Source organism: Lolium perenne, chromosome 2 (genome assembly GCF_019359855.2).
Source record: "Lolium perenne isolate Kyuss_39 chromosome 2, Kyuss_2.0, whole genome shotgun sequence".
In the NCBI taxonomy this organism is placed as follows: Eukaryota; Viridiplantae; Streptophyta; class Magnoliopsida; order Poales; family Poaceae; genus Lolium; species Lolium perenne.
In genome coordinates, this window is record NC_067245.2 from 118406095 (window position 1) to 118411614 (window position 5520).

Genomic DNA, 5520 nt, shown 5'->3' on the forward strand with positions numbered 1-5520 from the left:
ATCTTGGTAAATCCTAGGATTTAGCAAGATTTAAACAAGTTTAACATGTGAAAATGAAAAGGTAAGTCTGGATCCTTCTCTTAGTCACTCTAAAATGAAGCTTTTGGGAGGTTCTTGAATTTACCTTGTTTGAAACCCAAAACCACTTCCGTTCATGCTTGACTTCATAAGACAGAGTTTAGGGTTAGGGGTAGATACATGATTTTTCTGGTTTGAATATGTCTAGACCATGTTTATCAATTTGAATATGCTTACTATGTGACATAAGAAGGCTATGTGCTTTGGTTTTTCATTCTTTTGATTTTTTCTGAATTTTTATGCCCATTTGAATCTTGGTCAAATCCTAGGTTCCTTCGACCAAGATTTAAACAAGTTTAAAACATGACAATGAAAAGGTAATTAATCCTGGATCCTACTTAATTAACCAGTCAGTCTAATTAAAATCAAGCTTTTGGGAGGTTTTTAAAATTTCCATGTTTGAAACCCAAAACCACACTTCTCCGCTTCATGCTTGACTTCATATATAATTAAGACCGAGTTTGGTTTGAATATGTCTAGACCTTGTTTATGAACTTGAATGCTTACTATATGACATATAAGAAGACTATGTGCTTTGGTTTTTTTTATTTTTTTTATTTTATGCCCATCTGAATATTGGTCAAATCCTAGGTTTGACCAAGATTTAAACAAGTTTAAAACATGAAAATGAAAAGGTAAGCATATATCCTTCTTAGTCACTCTAAAATGAAGCTTTTGGGAGGTTTTTGAAATTTCCATGTTTGAAAACAAAAACCACACTTCTCTGCATGCTTGACTTCATAAGATAGAGTTTAGGGTTAGGGGTAGATACGTGATTTGTCTTATTTGAATATGTCTAGAGCTTGTTTATCAACTTTTGAATGCTTACTATATATATATATATATATATATATATGTGAAATAAGAAAACTATGTGCTTTTGTTTTTCATTTTTCCGATTTTTTTAATTTTATGCCCATTTAAATCTTGGTCAAATCCTAGGCTTGAAAATGATTTAAACAAGTTTAAAATATGAAAATGAAAAGGTAAGCATGGATCCTTCTTAGTCAGTCACTCTAAAATGAAGCTTTTGATAGGTTTTTGAAATTTCCATATTTGAAACCCAAAACCACTTCTCTTCATGCTTGACTACATATATAAGACAAAGTTTAGGGTTAGGGGGTAGATACATGATTTTTCTTGTTTGAATATGTCTAGACCTTGTTTATCAACTTTAATGCTTACTATATGACATAAGAAAACTATGTGCTTTGGTTTTTCATTTTTCTGATTTTTTTTGGAATTTTGATGCACATTTGAATCTTGGTCAAATCCTAGGTTTGACCAAGATTTAAACACGATTAAAACAAGAAAATGAAAAGGGAAGCATGTATCCTTCTTAGTCACTCTAAAATGATGTTTTTGGGATGTTTTTGAAATTTCCATGTTTGAAACCCAAAACCACTTCTCTTCATGCGTGACTTCATAAGACATAGTTTAGGGGTTAGGGGGTAGATACATGATTTGTATGTTTTGAATATGTCTAGACCTTGTTTATCAACTTTAATGCTTACTATATGACATATAAGACTATGTGCTTTGGTTTTTCATTTTTCTGTTTTTTCTTGAATTTTCTGCCAATTTGGTTTGACCAATATTTAGACAAGTTTTACACGTGAAGACGAATATGTAAGCCTGGATCCTTCTTAGTCACTCCAAAATGTACCAATTGATAGGTGTGTTAACTTTGCTTCATGGAGAAAATAATGTCATGTAAATGAGTTAACTTGGCTTTCCTACCCTTGAATCCATAGGAAACTTTGTTCTAATGCACTATAATAATCAACCGAGTTTTTACACCAACAGGTCTGTCACTTACGCGTGGTGCCCATGCGTGAGGTCCCACACTTCAGTGAGTACAAGTCACGTGCAATAGGTACGCAAACTCCCAGCCATTTTCTTTGTCAAGAGAAGACGCATCAGGATGCGTATTGGAAGTCTGTGGGTCCTTTTGGATCCTTCGGTTGTCCCTCTCACACAAAAAAATCTCTCTCATTCTCGGCCTCGCTCGACTCGCTCGCTCGCACCTCCTGCTCACTAACAAAACCTGCACAACAGTCAACATCATCACCCGGAAAAGGGGAGACACCATAATTCTCTCCCTTCTTCTCTCCTTCCGAGTGACCCCTCTTCCTCTGAGTTTCACTCGATGGGCAAACACACGTGTGCTGCATAGTAATAATAAAAAGGTACAAAATCGACCTACGAATCTATAATTAAATAGGCTAAACTAGGGTTTTGCCCAGTTCTACAGATCAAGGTTCAAAAAAATCCAACTACGGGGTTCGAACAACCCCATTTCTAATCCAAGAATTTTTTGGACCTCATCCAATGGCCTCAAACTATAGGGTTAGCATCTAGTGCAGTATGTGCGAACATGTATGCACTATGTGTGCTATAACTTGTATGTCTTTCAAATTTGAACCAAATTTGAATAAGTTTGAAATATTTGAAATAGGGCTTTTGCTTCAAACTTTTGAAACCCAAAATGACTTCTCTTCATGCTAGACTTCATAAGACCGAGTTTAGGGTTAGGGGTAGTTACATGATTTGTCTGGTTTGAATATGTCTAAACCTTGTTTATCAACTTGAATGCTTACTATATGACATAAGAAGACTATGTGCTTTTGTTTTTCATTTTTCTATTTTTTAGAATTTTATGCCCATTTGATTCTTGGTCAAATCCTAGGTTTGACCATGATTTAAACAAGTTTCGAACATGAAAATGAAAATGTAAGCGAGGATCCTTCTTAGTCACTCTAAAATATATGAAGCTTTTGGGACGTTCTTGAAATTTCCACGTTTGAAACCCAAAACCAATTCTCTTCATGATTGACTTCATAAGACAGAGTTTAGGGTTAGGTGTAGATATATACATGATTTTTCTGGTTTGAATATGTCTAGACCTTGTTTATCTACTTGAATGTTTAATATATGACATAATTAAGAAGGCTATGTGCTTTGGTTTTTCATTCTTTAGATTTTTTGTCTGAATTTTTGTGCCCATTTGAATCTTGGTCAAATCCTAGGTTTGACCAAGATTTAAATAAGTTTAAAACATGAAAGTGAAAAGGTAAGCATCGATCCTTCTTAGTCGCTCTAAAATGAAGCTTTTGGGAGGTTTTTGAAATTTCCATGTTTGAAACCCAAAACCACTTCTCTTCATGGTTGACTTCATAAGACGAAGTTTACGGTCGATAGGGGGTAGATACATGATTTGTCTGGTTTGAATATGTCTAGACCTTGTTTATCAACCTGAATGCTTACTATATGACATAAGAGGACTATGTGCATTGGTATTTCATTTTTTGATTTCTATGCCCATTTGAATCTTGGTAAATCCTAGGTCTGAGCAAGATTTAAACAAGTTTAACATGTGAAAATGAAAAGGTAAGTCTGGATCCTTCTCTTAGTCACTCTAAAATGAAGCTTTTGGGAGGTTCTTGAATTTACCATGTTTGAAACCCAAAACCACTTCTGTTCATGCTTGACTTCATAAAACAGAGTTTAGGGTTAGGGGTAGATACATGATTTTTCTCGTTTGAATATGTCTAGACCATGTTTATCAATTTGAATGCTTACTATATGACATAAGAAGGATATGTGCTTTGGTTTTTCATTCTTTCGATTTTTTCTGAATTTTTATGCCCATTTGAATCACGGTCAAATCCTAGGTTCCTTCAACCAAGATTTAAACAAGTTTAAAACATGACAATGAAAAGGTAATTAATCCTGGGTCCTTCTTAATTAACCAGTCAGTCTAATTAAAATGAAGCTTTTGGGAGGTTTTTGAAATTTCCATGTTTGAAACCCAAAACCACACTTCTCAGCTTCATGCTTGACTTCATATATAATTAAGACCGAGTTTAGGGTTAGGGGGTACATGATTTGCCTGGTTTGAATATGTCTAGACCTTATTTATGAACTTGAATGCTTACTATATGACATATAAGAAGACTATGTGCTTTGGTTTTTTATATTTTTTTTATTTTATGCCCATTTGAATATTGGTCAAATCCTAGGTTTGACCAAGATTTAAACAAGTTTAAAACATTAAAATGAAAAGGCAAGCATGGATCCTTCTTAGTCACTCTAAAATGAAGCTTTTGGGAGGTTTTTGAAATTTCCATGTTTGAAAACAAAAACCACACTTCTCTTCATGCTTGACTTCATAAGACAAAGTTTAGGGTTAGGGGTAGATACATGATTTGTCTTATTTGAATATGTCTAGACCTTGTTTATCAACTTTTGAATGCTTACTATATATATATATATATTTGTGACATAAGAAAACTATGTGCTTTTGTTTTTCATTTTTCCGATATTTTTTAATTTTATGCCCATTTAAATCTTGGTCAAATCCTAGGCTTGACAATGATTTAAACAAGTTTAAAATATGAAAATGAAAAGGTAAGCATGGATCCTTCTTAGTCAGTCACTCTAAAATGAAGCTTTTGATAGGTTTTCTAAATTTCCATATTTGAAACCCAAAACCAATTCTCTTCATGCTTGAGTACATATAAAAGACAAAGTTTAGGGTTAGGGGGTAGATACATAATTTTTCTTGTTGGAATATGTCTAGACCTTGTTTATCAACTTTAATCCTTACTATATGACATAAGAAAACTATGTGCTTTGGTTTTTCATTTTTCTGATTTTTTTTTTTTGGAATTTTGATGCACATTTGAATCTTGGTCAAATCCTAGGTTTGACCAAGATTTAAACAAGTATAGAACATGAAAATGAGAAGGGAAGCCTGTATATATCCTTCTTAGTCACCCTAAAATGAAGTTTTTGGGAGGTTTTTGAAATTTCCATGTTTGAAACCCAAAACCACTTATCTTCATGCTTGACTTCATAAGACAGAGTTTAGGGGTTAGGGGGTAGATACATGATTTGTCTGGTTTGAATATGTCTAGACCTTGTTTACCAACTTTAATGCTTACTATATGACATAAGAAGACTATGTGCACTTTGGTTTTTCATTTTTTTATTTTTTTATTTTATGCCCATTTGAATCTTGGTCAAATCCTAGATTTGACCAAGATTTAAACAAGTTCAAAACATGAAAATGGAAAGGTAAGCCTGGATCCTTCTTAGTCGCTCTAAAATGAAGCTTTTGGGATGTTCTTGAAATTTCCATGTTTGAAACCCAAAACGAGTTTTCTTCATGCTAGACTTCATAAGATCGACAGGGGGTAGATACATGATTTATCCTGTTTGGATATATCTAGACCTTGTTTATCAACTTGAATCCTTACGATATGACATATATAAGAAGACTATGTGCTTTTGTTTTTCATTTTTTTGTGCCCATTTGTATCTTGGTCAAATCCTAGGTTTGACCAAGATTTAAACAAGATTAAAACATGAAAATGAGAAGGGAATCATGTATCCTTCTTAGTCACTCTAAAATGAAGTTTTTGGGAGGTTTTTGAAATT